This window comes from Schistocerca serialis, chromosome 9, assembly GCF_023864345.2.
Source record: "Schistocerca serialis cubense isolate TAMUIC-IGC-003099 chromosome 9, iqSchSeri2.2, whole genome shotgun sequence".
Taxonomy (NCBI): Eukaryota; Metazoa; Arthropoda; class Insecta; order Orthoptera; family Acrididae; genus Schistocerca; species Schistocerca serialis.
In genome coordinates, this window is record NC_064646.1 from 453,176,303 (window position 1) to 453,191,495 (window position 15,193).

Here is a 15,193-nt window from a genome sequence, read left to right on the forward strand (position 1 = left end):
AGAAAGTGAAAAAGAAGGAAAGTGTCGCATGCCCTCACTTTGTGACACATTGGGGAAAGGTATGGAATTAATCCAAGATAATGGCGCCAGAACTGGTTAATATAGACCTTAGGCTAGCACCTCTCCTGCCCTTGCCTGCCAAGTACTGGCAGTGAAAATTTCATCCATCAGCAGGATTCGAACAAGCTTACCCAACTGTAGAGCAGGCATGCGTTAGTCACCTCGGCTACGGCATCGGGCTTATGTGTGCTTGGACATTTAATCTCAGCAGGACAGTTTAAGGAGGTGTGGGTGAAACGTAGCAATTATCATGATACAGGCATTTGTGGTTGCTGATGATATTTATTCTTTCACAAAAAAGGTGTTTGCCAGTTATGAGTTTGTCACGATACACGAATTTATGTTTGTTGGCTGACAGTTTTTACAGTACATGAATTTTTCTGATTAATCATCAGAATTCTTCTACTGAAACGTGGAAACGAGACGTCAGTCTTCCTCACATGTGTTGTTCCTGAAACAACAGGGAAATAACAAATTAATTAAGCTGAGGATGTGCCTCACTAAATATGGGGAGTGCAAACGGAAGTAGAGAGCTTTAAATCTATAATTTTCTGCTGAATGGTCAATCAAACAATAAATTGTAGACTCAAGCAGAAGAGAGAGAGAAAGGAAAAGAGATGAAGAATAAAAGAGAGAAAGTGAGAAAGAAGCAGAGAAGTTTCTATGAGGACAGATGAAAGTCAGTTCTTCCTTATTGAAAAACCATTTATTACATCGGAAAATAATACAATCTGTCCTGTGAGGAATGCTTTCCCCATTGCACAGCTCGTCCATCCATTCAAGTTAGTGAGTGGTCTCGCTTTGTGCTGCCCTGCCGGGCAACACACTCTAGGAGACACGTTTTACTCTTATACACTCCGACGGAACTACGAAGCACCACTCAAATATCTGTGGAACCTTGTGGATATGTTTAGTATGTGACCAACATTATTTGATCGAATTTTCATTCCATTCACAACAGATGTCAATCAACGACGTTAGTATGAACTGTGGTCTCGACGGACTGGGATCGTGTTCTTTGTGGCTAGGCACATAACAGCCAGCCGTTCTTGAGGATTTTATTATAGTGCCTGAAACATATTCTATGTCAGTTGGCGTTAGTTACATTGCATAAAAACACATAATTGAACGAGGCCCGATCAGTCAGGGTTCTTAAGTTTCAAACGGCCTACGCCGACTTAAGAACAAACGGCACAAGCTAAAAGGCAATCCAAATTCAAGTGGCCTTTCGTCATTTAATAATTACGAGACAATGAGACCTCAATATTCGCCACAATTCCCAGCAGTGTCACCTAAAGGGATCATTTATGATTCTAGGTTCCAATTGGCACTAACCGCTCTATGGGAATAACCACATAGCCATAGAATAATTCAAATCAGCAAAGGGTGTAACCGTCTACGCATGAGTACACAACGCTCAAAATACTAAAATTTTAATCGGTGTGTACCCGCTTTGATATACTTAATTCGATTTTCTTACTTGAACTGACAGTAGCCACTAAAATTGCACACTATGTACAATACAAAATAAATTTATCAATGGTCCAAAGATGGCGCAAACATAGAAAACATGTCGTTTAAGTCGGTGCTTAGCCGACTTTGAACTCATAATTTGAGTCGGCACTAACCGTTTAAATTTTCGAACTATTCGAGCAGCTTATAAAAACATATTACATTATAAATTTAACTCGGCGCTTAGCTGTCTTTAATTTCTACAATCAAATTACCGCTTCAAATCGGCACTAGCCGTATTAATATGAGGAATAGATCAATTTTTTTTAAAATCCATCCCTTGGCCAGATATAACACCAAAAAACTTTTTAAAACAACTTCACGGCTCTAGCCGCCACTAAAGTAAGCAGGTTAACAATTTTTCTGAGCAATTACAGGTACTTGGAAGTTCCAGTTCAAAGCTCTAATGAAGTTAATCGTCTAGCAGGATGTCCTCAAATAAAGGCCTGGATCGACACAATACATGGAAACAAACTTGCATTAACTGGTAATTTAAGTCCAGCCAGTAGCATGAAATAATTTGGAGCTACATGCTTGATACTTAATCCAACATATGGCTACGACTTGTGAATTCATAAGCTCTTGTATCCTACATCATAACATGTGAAAGGTTTTGAAAGTATTCAGTGATAACAATTTAAACACAGAAGTGTGATTTGAGGCTAGACATAGACCATTTTACTGCCATATATTACTCTAAATCAACGTATATGGCAGCAATAGTGCTAGAATATGTTAAAAGTGGCCGTAAGAATAATATAAACAGAGAATATTTCAAGTAGGCGGCTCTCACATGTCAACCAATACCACACATGTGCAAAATATTCCTTGCTAAATTAGATTACCGAACTATATGAGCCACAACTGTTTGAATTGAAAAGTATCAGGAACAAGAACCAATCGGCTACTACCACAGCCACACAACAGACAGTTTAAAGGGCCTGCAGGCACTCTGAGTTTCAGATGTTTTCAAATACAAAATAACTTTGAATACTAGTACATAGGAAATGACTTCTCAGTACAAAACAGTTTAACCCTGATGTGCAACACCTGTTAATTTTAGTCACAGTACTTTACACTTGCTCACTGAGGCCGTGTCCTACGTGAGCGACAGAAGCGACCGACAGCGAGCGACTTCTGGATACGCGACACTCAGCGACAAGCAGCAGCGTCGGGCGAAAAGCTCGGGTGTCCTGAGTGAGAGCGACCACGGCACGCTACAAGATGGCTGCTTAGAGCCAACTGCCTGTTTCTATAAAACAGTGCCCCTAAACTGTAGCATAGTGTAGCTGGAGAGTAAGGCTACAAAGTTACGCTTTCACCTCGTCGTCGGAGTTGAATCGCTTTCGGGCCAAATGTTCTTTTAAACTAGGGAATAGGGGAGCCAATTCAGGACTATAGGGTGGGTGGGTGATTTGTTCCACTGAAACTGTTGCAGGAGAGCAACGGTTTACGAGCGATGTGTGGGCGAGCGTTGTCATGGAGAATGTGTATGCCCTTGCTCAACATTCCTCTTTTCCGGTTCTCAGTTGCCCGTTTGAGTTTTTTCAGAAACTCACAGTACCTGTCAGCGTCAATTGTGGTCCCAGCGATTCAGCTCCGACGACGAGGTGAAGGAAGATTGCCAGGTATGACGTTAACAACTTCCCAGTAGTAAGATTTTAATGTGATATATATATATATATATATATATATATATATATATATATATATATAAATAAAAAACTCTTTTAAATAGCTGGCAAATTTTCTCTATGTAAAGGATATTGCAAGGTATGACGTTAACAACTTCAGAATGTCCCCCCCAGGGGGTCCACAACTCTTTTGCGGATACGTGCGTAGCGAGAACGGGACCCCGAGCTAATGTGGCCCTCCTTCCTTTCCGGGCTGCATACCTTCCTTTTCCGCATCCCCCATCTTCTTCTCCCCCCCCCCCTTTCCTCTGTCTCTTTCCTTCCATTACCCCCACTCTGGGAGTGTGTTTTGTGCCTACGTCCGGAGACGGACGCTCGAAAATGTAACACATTCTTGGCTTTCTCTGCTTGCAAGTCTTTGTCCTTCCTTTGTCCTTCTTGTTTTCCTTATATCTTCTCTTTACCCTTTTCTCCGCTGCAGCGTTTCAGACCTCTCTTCTTTCCTTTCCCTTTCTCTTTCTTCCTCCCTGTGCGTGTCTGAAGGCCAACCCACGCACTTCCATGCGTAGCCGGTGACGGGGTAACGCGTAATTCCCCGCCCCGGGTAGACAGGTAGGACACGTATGTACCCCCTGGTAACGGCCAGGCCCAGGGAGGGGTGATTACCCGAGCTGATACCTTCCGAAAGTGCCGATTGGTCCCTCCGTCCGTTTGTCGGGAGGTGTGACCTGAGGTGTGAACAATCACCTAAGGTGGGAATGCCCTCAGAGAGGGCCCCCACAAGGGAGGAGCGCGCCATTGGAGACGCCGGTAATCATGGGGGATACTACTGCAATGGTTTCCTCATCTTCTACTATGTCTGCTCACAAGTGTAAGTTCAATGAGTCTCAGCCACAGACAGTTCTTCCATAGTTGCCACAGTTCCTTGTTGCTTCTCGGTATGACGAGGGTCACGACTTCTCCACGGTCAACCCTTTCATTATACAGAAAGGTGTTGACGCAATTGCAGGTCCTGTAAAGTCTTGTTCCAGATTACGAAATGGCACCTTGTTGTTAGAAACAGTCAGTGCCCTCCAGGCACATATATTGCTGCGTACTTCACTGCTACACTCCTTCCCTGTCCGGGTGGAAGCGCACCGCTCTTTAAATTCCTCACGTGGGGTCGTTTATACACGCTTCCTCGACGTATTGTCCGACGAGTAAATTCAATACTACCTGTCTGACCAGGGCATAACGGCTGTTCATCGAGTCATGAAAAGGGTTGACACGAACATCGTTCCAACCCGTACTGTCTTCTTGACATTTGACAGAGTTCAACTCTCATCGAACATAAAAGCGGGCTATGAGATAATTTCCGTTCGCTCTTACATCCCTAACCCTACGCATTGCTATCGGTGTCAGCGGTTCATTCATACCAGCCAGTCCTCTTCCAGTCCGGCCAAATGTGTTATGTGTGGCAAGGATGCCCATTAGTGTGCTTGTCCACCTCCATCCCCTCGTTGCATCAACTGTATGGGTGACCACGCTGCTTCCTCAGAGAGTGCCCCATTTTTAAAGACGAAAAGCTCATTTAGGAAATCAGAGTGAAGGAAAAGGTGTCGACCTTTGGTGCTCGAAAATTATTCGCCAGTCGAAAGCCCACTGTGCCTCAGACAGGTAAATACAGCACTGTCCTTGCCTCTCCTTGACCAACAAAGGAGGCGGCCACGCAGGCTTGTGATTTCACCTTTAGTGCCACGGTCGTCAGATCGGCCAGCGCAAAGATCGCCCGTTCAACCTCCCCACTATCACCTGCTCACTCTATGGCTCACCCTTCATTGGGTTCTGCTAAATCTCGAGCCCAAAAGTCAGACACCCGGACTTCCAAAAAAGAGCATACTCGTGAAGATTTTTTACGTACCCCAACATCACAATCATCAGTTCCTCCTTCATCTAAAGATCCTGTTTCCAAGAAGGCTAATAAAAAACCCAGTTCCTCTCCTTCTCCGCCACGGCGTGTCTCATCTACAGCACCACCTGTCGGTAGGCGCCCTCACCTGTCTCCTGTGTCGCCGAGGCGCACTGCTGGCGGCCGATCAACCGGCCGATCGCTGGTGGCAGGAGCTGCTCCTAAACAACCTATGGATCAGGATCTACTGCCTTCGGCTGAATGCCGTTCCACGCTGTCGGTCGCAAGCTCTGAGCATTTGAGGGCAACCTTGGTCACATTCTTCCATTTTCTGTCCACCCTATGTCCATTATCCATCGGAATATCAGCGGCATTCGAGCCAATCGGGATGAATTGTCGATCCTCTTACGATCCTACTCGCTGGTCATCTTCTGTCTTCAGGAAACATAGCTGTGTCCCCAAAAACGCTTTGTTTTCCCCCATTTTTAGTCAGTCCGATTTGATCTCCCCTCTGTTGCAGGCACTCCAGCACATGGAGGACTCATGATTCTTCTCCATGATACTCTCCATTATCAACCAATCCCCTTAAACACTTCCTTCCAAGCTGTCGCTGTCCGTCTGTCCCTTTCTGGATACACCTTGTCTCTTTGTACTGTATACATTCCATCGTCCACACCAATGGCACGAGCTGATCTCCTTCATCTTCTTGGTCAGCTTCCACCCCCCTATTTGCTGGTTGGGGACTTCAATGCCCACCACCCGCTTTGGGGATCTCCACATCCTTGTCTGCATGGCTCACTATTGACAGACGTCTTCCACCAAGCGGATCTTGTTTGCCTCAACACTGGGGACCCTACATTTTTGTCTGCCTCCAGGACAAATTACTCTCATTCGGACGTTTCGGTCGGTACTGTTCCGCTAGCTCGGCGCTTCGAATGATTCGCCCTTGCTGATACACACTTGAGTGACCACTTTCCATGTGTCCTTCGATTGCAGCCACAACTGCCATATATGCGCCCTCGACACTGGAAGTTTGCCCAAGCCGATTGGACACTTTTTTCGTCTCTAGCGATATTCGATTACCATCACTTTCCTAGCGTCGACGATGAGGTCACTTATCTTACAGACGTTATTCTTACAGCTGCGCAACGTTCAATACCTCGCACCTCCGAATTGCCCCGGCGCCCCCCCCCCCCCCCCCGCCCCAGTTCCTTGGTGGAACGAGGCATGCTGTGACGCAATATGTGAGCGGCCACGTGCTCTTCGCGTTTTCAGACACCATCCTACTTTGGCCAACTATAAGCAGTTCCGTGCGCGATGCCGTCGCGTCTTCCGCGATAGCAAGAAGGCAAGCTGGGACTTATTTTCTAGCTCATTTAACACCTTCACTCCCTCTTCGGAAGTTTGGAGTCGGATTCGACGGTTATCTGGCGCGCCTAGTTTCTCCCCGGTCTCTGAGCTCACTGTCGCGCATGATACATTAGTGAACCCCGTCGCAATTTCTAACTCATTGGGTCAACACTTTGCTGAGATTTTGAGCTCTTCAAATTACCCGCCAGCGTTTCTCCTGAAGAAACGCGCAGCGGAAATGCATCCTCTTGCCTTCTCCTCTCAAAATCGAGAAAGCTACAACACTGTTTTCTCCATGCGGGACCTCCAACATGCACTCTTTTCTTCCCGCTCTTCCGCCCCAGGACCGGATGGTATCCACATCCAAACGTTGCTGCATTTACCATACCATAGTCTGCGTTACCTTCTTCGACTTTATAATCGAATTTGGACCGGCAGTACTTTTCCCAGACGATGGCAGGAAGCTATCGTAGTTCCTGTTCCGAAACCTGGAAAGGACAAACATCTCCCCTCTAGTTATCGCCCCATTTCTCTCACGAGTAGTGTATGTAAGGTTTTGGAGCGTATGGTGAATTGCCGTTTAGCTTGGTGGCTGGAGTCCCGCAGTCTTTTAGCACCTGGCCAATGCAGTTTCCGAAAGCATCGTTCTGCAGTTGACCATCATGTTGCTCTCTCCACTTATACCATGAACAATTTTCTCTGGAAACGCCAAACAGTAGCGATATTTTTTGATCTGGAGAGAGCATATGATACCTGTTTGAGAACAGGCATCCTCCGCACACTGTTCTCTTGGGGCTTTAGAGGTCGGCTGCCCCTTTTTTTCACGAATTTATGGCAGAGCGCACATTTAGAGTGTGGGTGAACACTACTCTCTCCTGTACTTTCTCCCAAGAAAACGGTGTACCCCACGGCTCCATGCTAAGTGTTGTACTGTTTGTCATGGCCATAAATCCCATTATGGATTGTCCCCTTCCTGACGTCTCGGGCTCCCTCTCTGTGAACGACTTTGCGATCTACTACAGCCCTCAACGGACCAGCCTTCTTGAACGACGTCTTCAAGGATGTCTCGATCGCCTCCACTCTTGGAGCATCGAAACCGGCTTCCGCTTTTCTCCCAGTAAGACCGTTTGTGTTAATTTTTGGCGTCGTACGGAGTTTCTTTCACCTTCCTTACATCTAGGACCTGTCAACCTTAAGTTTTCGGACGTCGCTAAATTCTTGGGTCTTATGTTTGACAGAAAACTGTGCTGGTCCTCCCACGTTTCCTATCTTTCGGCTCGCTGTCTGCGATCCCTCAACAGCCTCCGTGTCCTGAATGGTACCTCCTGGGGAGCGGACCGAGTGGTCCTTCTCCGCCTCTATCGCGCCTTAGTGCGCTCGAAATTGGACTATGGAAGCATAGTTCACTCCTCTGTTCGGCCGTCTAGACTCTATCCACCACTGTGGATTACGTTTAGTGTATGGAGCTTTTTATACCAGCCCTGTCGAAAGCCTTTATGCTGAGACTGCTGAGCCTCCGCTGTCCAATCGGCGAGCTGTCCTTCTAAGTCGTTATGCTAGCCATCTGTCTTCCATGCCTGCTAATCTGGCCCATGACATTTTTTTCGACACCTCCTTGGATTTAGGGTATGCAGGCCGCCCTTGCTCCCTACTACCACCGGGAGTCCGCTTCTGTCAACTGCTCCATTCTCTTTCCTTCCGCCTTCCTAAAACTTTCTTGACAACTTGAGGTACAGCACCGCCTTGGCTCCATCCCCAGACCTACCTGCTCCGTGACCTTTGTCAGTTTCCCAAGGATGGTACCTTCACTTGTTTATCATCGGGCATTTGCTGCTCTAAGTGCACAAATGAAGGAAGCCACTTTTATTTTCACTGATGGCACAAAAACATCATTTGGTGTTGGGAGTGCCTATATTGTTGGCGACACCCCAAATCACTTTCGGCTTCCCGAGCAGTGTTTGGTTTATACTGCGGAGCTTTACGCTGTTCTCCAGGGTGTCCACTACATCCGCCGCCATCAGCGGATACAATACGTTATCTGTTCAGATTCTCTCAGCTCTCTCGTCAGTCTCCAAGCTCTCTACCCTGTCCACCCTCTGGTCCACCGGATTCAGGACTGCCTCCACTTGCTCCACTTGGGGGGCGTCTCTGTGGCGTTCCTCTGGATCCCAGGACACGTTGGTATCTGTGGAAATGAGGCGGCCGATATAGCTGCCAAGGCTGCAGTCTCTCTTCTTCAGCCAGCTATTCGCATGATTCCCTTCGCCAATCTACGGAGTGTTTTATGTCGTCGTGTCAACACTTCCCAATAATAAATTGCTGGACATGAAAGCTCTTCCCTGTGCTTGGACCTCTTCCTCCCGAACGCGTCGTCGGGAGGAGGTAATTTTAACTAGACTCCGTATAGGGCACTGTCTCTTTATCCATCGACATCTTTTAAGTGGGGATCGTCCCCCACTCTCTCCCCACTGCTCTCAGCTGTGGATGGTAAGACACCTTTTACTTGAGTGCCCCTATTTTACTCCGTTACGCGCCCGTCTACAGCTGTCGCCTGATATGTCTTCCATTTTAGCAGATGACACATGCTCAGCCGATCGCGTTCTCGAGTTTATTAGTGCCAGTGAGATGACGTCAGTCATTTGAAGCTCTTTTTGGGGACAACCAACCCGCCTCTACAGTGGTTTTTTAAGCTTTCCTTCTGTTTTTAGTTTCTCCAATTGTTTGAGTTATGTTCCCATTGCTACTGGTTTCCAGTTTTGTTTCTTTTAGCTTTCCCTAAGTCACAGACCAAGCGCTAATGACCGTAGCAGTTATGCGCCCTAAAACCAGAAAAAAAACTTCAGAATGACGCCGGCCGCGGTGGTCTAGCGGTTCAGGCGCTCAGTCCGGAACCGCGCGACTGCTACGGTCGCAGGTTCGAATCCTGCCTCGGGCATGGATGTGTGTGATGTCCTTAGGTTAGTTAGGTTTAAGTAGTTCTAAGTTCTAGGGGACTGATGACCAGAATGTTAAGTCCCATAGTGCTCAGAGCCATTTTTTTTCAGAATGACAAGATTTTAAACTTGTTATATCTATAACAGAACAATTCCTTAAAAAAAAAAACAAAAAACAAAAAAAAACACCTTTAAGTAGCTAGTTTGTACTAAAGCTAAAATAATTGTCTCTCAACAGTTAAATAACTTATATTACACATGCCAGTTGTTACAAGATAAATGTGAATAAGCCAGCACGCAAACCCTCAGACTAAAGGCAGTTTCCAAAAAAATTTTCCTTAGCTCGGTGAGTGAGTGACACGTCTAAAGGGGCCCGAATCACAATAGGCGGAATAGTTACTGGTGGTCTACAGGGCCACAGCAGATCGGTCCCTGAAACTTCCATTACAAGCCACCACCTCCCTGGGTTACCCAAAACCAGAAGATGTAACAAGGGCAGCGCCTACACAGACACCGAAGCACAGCGACATGCGACACTCACCCTAAATCACCCAATCAAGGTGTGAATTAAACGGTGCGACCAAGAAGCAATTACCACATTCCCGCGGACAGGCAAACGAAAACTGTGGTGTGAAGACCCGAACAAAACCACTAATGAAGAAACTCATACACTTCACTAGAACTTGAAAAACAAAACAGTATTCAACGTCTCACACTCCAACACAGCGCCGTGAACACGTCGCACTTCCAAATGCTTGTCAGAGCCAACCGCTGCCAGTGATTTCAACGGTCGATAGGAAGACATACGGTCCCACGCGCTGATTTCTGCACTACGGCTTCTAACCTTCATAAGCCACGTACATGCGGGTAAGGCAGACTTAGCCCCTGACAGCCAAGAGGTCGGGGAAGCACGTGGCGTGCAGTTGACGACCACCAACAACAGGGCCCCGCTCGCGGCACCACCTCTCTCGATAACCGCGCAGTACGTACTCCCCGATCGTCACACGCGACCGTACACTTGCTCCACCTCCCGCCAGAGACCGGTAGCGATCCCAACAGCGCGCCAAACCGAAAGCGCCACCGCAAACACTAGACGCGAAGTGAAAGCACTCCGCCTGGCGCGCTTTGCGAAGAGCCGGACACAACTACGACTCAGACGTCCGGCGCAATTGCCAAACCGAAAGCGCCACCGCAAACACTAGACGCGAAGTGAAAGCACTCCGCCTGGCGCGCTTTGCGAAGAGCCGGACACAACTACGACTCAGACGTCCGGCGCAATTGCCGCTCACAGAAGCCGCGGAGGCACCGCAAGGAAACGCCATTGCCAGCCACGCGGGAGCGGTAAACGCGCGACGCTGCCGGTGCTCACGAGACGGCCGCAGCGGAAGCGGCTGCACCGTTAGCCGCCGCCACGGAAAGCCCGCCGGCTGCCCCCGCCCCTGCTCTGGCCACGGCCGGCGCAGGGAGCGTGGGAGAGGAACGCCAGCTGAGCTCCGACTCAGACGGCGAAAGTACAGTGGAGAGTGAGGCAGCCATGGCCCCCGCCCTAGAGCCCTACAGCCCAGGCCGGGCCCAGCGCCGACGCCGCCACCCCGATGCGTGAGCTTACCATCAAGAAGAAGTCACGAAACTGACACGTATTCTGAAAGCGTCCCGGCTTCGCGAAAAACTGAAAAGTGCTGAAGCAAGCGACGAAGCCTCAGTCGAGAAAAAGATGAAGGAAGACAAGATGGACGTATCTGAAGCAGAGGAGTCAGACACGACATCTGCCAGCACCAACCCCCAAAGCAGAGGACGTCGTCCTCAGGCCAGAACGGCCACAGCACGCCACAGATCCGCCTCCACAAACCGCCCAAATGTAACTGGGCTCAGTATACAACGTAATTATGTGCAATGTGAACCGGATCACCGCCGCACTAACGTTAGACGTCCTTCCCGACTTCCTGCAGCACAAAGCCGCAGGAGGTGGTCACGGTGGCAATAGAACAGGTACGGGGATGTTACGTCATCTGCAAAATTGACGTAGAAACTCGCTGCGGAACTGCTACCTTCGTCAGACACGGCTTCAAAACTGCCGACGTGAAACTGATGTCCGACGGACGCGGACTAGCGGTGAAGGTAGAAGACACTCTATTTGTAAATATCTACGCTCCGTCGGGATCTGAAAACAAGCGTGCCAGAAGCAAGTTCTTCAACGAGGACATCTGCGAGCTGCTACTCCACAAGAACGTCGTGCTGGCAGTTGACTTCAACTTTGGAATTGCACCCGAAGACCAGATCCCGGTACCTAACTTGTGCGCCGAACTGCAAGAGTCTAAAATTAGCAGACTCTTGGCGTCTACTTCACCAAGACCACACAGAATTCACGTACCTTATAACTGTGGCAGAAGCAGAATCGACAGAGTCTATGTAAACAGAGAGGTGGCCGCCTCTGTGACACAAGTAGAAGTCTGCCCTGTAATCTTCTCAGACCACTGCGCATATCAGTGCAATCTCCGACTACCAAGAAGAAAGCTGCCAGCAGGAAGAGGGACGTGGAAGCTCAACAAAAGCCACCTCACGGACGCAAGGCAGGAAATTGTTGACACGATTCATGCGTGCACAGAGAGGCTAGGCGAGTATAATTCTACCACTGATTGGTGGGTAGAACACGCCAAACGCAAATAAAAATGTAACTGATAAGATACAGCGCTGAGAAGGCTTTTTGGAAACGAAACACGGCAGACTTCTACACAAGATGCTTACAAGACGCAATGGACGCCTCTGCGGAAGACGAACTGCTTCTGCCGCCGATCAGAAGGCTCGAGGCACGTATACTGAGACTGAAAAGAGAACAAATGAAAGGTGTCATCCCCCGCAGCCAGACAAAGGAGGAGATGGAAGGTGAACCTGCCACGCTGCACCACATGCACGGGGGTAGACAGAGGGCAAACAGCAAACAAGTACGGGATCTCGTTGGCAAGGACGGGAACAGGCTATCGACGAAGAATGCCACGTCGAAGACCGTTTCAACGACTTGTTCCGAGGGCGAGGATCGTTCGAGAAATCCACCGGATCATTACCAGTGCAGACCGGGCACTTTTAACTGAAATATGACTGAAGACGATGAAACGTAGGACTTAGCGAAAGCAGGATAGGTATGGACGGGGCCTAATCAGTTACGGTTGGTTGCACAGAAAACACAAACACTTTATTTAAAAAAAAAAAAAAAACTCTCAACAATCATTTTTAAATTTATTTTGCTACACTCGCGGCTGAAAGCTTTATAAGAAGAATTGCAAGTTATTGTCGGCTGAAGGCCCAAAGCAATGTTACACGCAATCAACGGCCGAAGGCCTGATTAAGAAGGTTACAAATTATTCGTGGACTGAAGGCCATCAGCAATTTCAGAATACAGAAGGGCTGAAGGACTGAATTACAAATAAGGTGGACAATTACACTTTACAAATACAAAAAACCCTCTTAATCTTAATAACTTGTAACAAGCTATAGTGATGGCGGAAGGCCTCACTAAAACAGGATTGAAAATTATTTGTCGGCTAAAGGCCAAAAGCATTGTTGCAAACAATTAATGGCTGAAGGCCTGATTAAGAAACGATTCAAAATTATTGGGGATTGAAGACCACAAGCAATTTTCAGAATACTGAACGGTTGAAGGCCTCGATTACAAGTAAGGAAGGCAGTTGCATGTTAAAATACTAAAACCTTTTAAAATGATCTTAACGAACTGTAACAGGCTATAGTGACTGCTGGAGACCTTATTAAGAGCAAATTGAAAATAATTTGTCGGCTGAAGACCACAAGTAGTGTTACAAACAATTAACGGCTGAAGACCGGAATTACAAATGAGGAAGGCAATAGCATGTTAAAACATTAGGATAAATCTTAAACAATTATGACAACTTATCCAAATAAGACGGAGTGATCCATAGACAGTGCTCCAAGAATCGACCTGAGGAAGGTGACTACAGCTGTATAAGCGGTGAGGCAGGCAGCCAAGAGTTGTGCTCACGTAACAGGATGGCAACACACACAAGGGGTAGCTTAAGCGCCGACCGACCGACCGACTAACCAATCCGCCTAATGTCCGATCACCGGTACAATGAGGTTGGGGGGTTTGGGTTGTTTGGGGAAGGAGACCAGACAGCGAGGTCATCGGCCTCATCGGATTAGGGAAGGATGGGGAAGGAAGGCGGCCGTGCCCTTTCAAAGGAACCATCCCGGCATTTGCCTGGAGCGATTTAGGGAAATCACGGAAAACGTAAATCAGGATGGCCGGACGCGGGATTGAACCGTCGTCCTCCCGAATGCGAGTCCAGTGTCTAACCACTGCGCCACCTCGCTCGGTGGTACAATGATGGAATGTTTTTAGGCAAGGCCGAAGAGACGGACAGCACTACATTTTCATGAAAACACCCAAGGCCGAAGGATACACTAGAACCAAGGTCTCCCCGAAACATATGCACAGTACAATTCAAGAGGCTTTGGAACTACAAGCCGTGTTGGACAGCATCAACACGGCGAGGAAAGGTAGACTGCCGCAAAAGTATGCTGACCTCCAGAGCAGGTAACTGGGGCGTTAGCGGCCACAAGGCACCGCTGGTTGCACTTCACTAATAAGAATAGTACTAAATCCAAATAAGTCCATGACTTCCCCAAAGCGCCCCATTCTGCTCTCTCACGATGTCTAATGACTAATGAAGTCGCCGGTATGGAGTACATGGCAGTAGGTGGCAATAGAATGCACCTAATATGAAAAACTTATGTTTTGGGGGCTGTCCGGATACTTTTGATCACACAGTGTACGTGAGGTTGTGCGGAATTAGTATTTAATTTAGAGGTAACTAGACACTTCAACAAGAACAACAAGTAACAGGATTACCGTTGCCACAACTTAACAATATCCTCTAGTCTCTTGAACGTTCAATGAACGTTCCCAACTGGCCATGGTTGATTGGCTAACGGAGATGAGTGCCTTCAGTAACTGCTTCCACAACATTACTGATTTAATAACAGTTCACTGAAAAACAAGTCTTAAAACACTTCATAGAAAGGCCGCAATGTATCACGAAACGCTGAGCAAAGCAAATACATTTGAATAATTAGCGGAAGGTTTGCGGCAGAGATACCATAAGCAGAATAGTGCTAGGATTTTAAAGAAAGGTTGAGTGGGTTGATACAGAACTCAAATAAGATTTTGGAGATTTTTTTCAGTCAGAATCCGTATAGTACATGCTAGGCATACGAGTTGACAGGGAATCCAGAAACGGATCGCATCGTACGCAGAGACGCAGAAAACAGAGCTACCGACGTGTTTCTGTGAGAAATTCATGCAGAGTTTCTGTGAAGAGTACGAATGGAAAATCCAGAGGGGCCATAAGGAAAAAGAACAGGAAGCAGGGTAATGGAAACGAACAACGGAAAACGTTAAACATAGGCGGGGGAGTCCATCCGTCGGAAAACGTAACGGTTAGTGCAGACAGAGCACTGCAAACACTAACGCAGAGACGGACTGTTATTTGATGGGCTTTGTAGATGGTAAAGAATGTTAATTTTTGGTCGATACCGGTGCTCGTGTTTTTGTGATTAGTCTAAATCTCGGGGATAGGAGAAGACTAGGCACTTAAAGCTATAAATTGCGGGGAATGAAATCATTGATTTGGTATCACTGGGGGCAACACAGCTCGTTTTTATAATTGGAACTACAGAGTTTCGAGAGTACATGGAACTGTTGCCAACTGTGGGACAAGGGTATTCCACTATTCTCGGACTTGACTTCCTCGATAGATATCATGCGAAAATTAGTCTTCCACAGC

The 15,193-nt window shown here is 47.5% G+C and overlaps 1 protein-coding gene across 1 annotated transcript in view; it reads right to left on the minus strand.

Annotated features, from left to right (window-relative positions):
• Positions 1-322: 322 nt before the first annotated feature.
• LOC126418865 (uncharacterized) overlaps positions 323-15,193 on the minus strand; it is a 72,402-nt gene continuing 57,531 nt past the window's right edge. The window contains exon 2 of the mRNA XM_050085863.1: positions 323-511. The gene's annotated coding sequence lies outside the window, so the exon portion shown is untranslated. The remainder of the gene's footprint in view (positions 512-15,193) is intronic.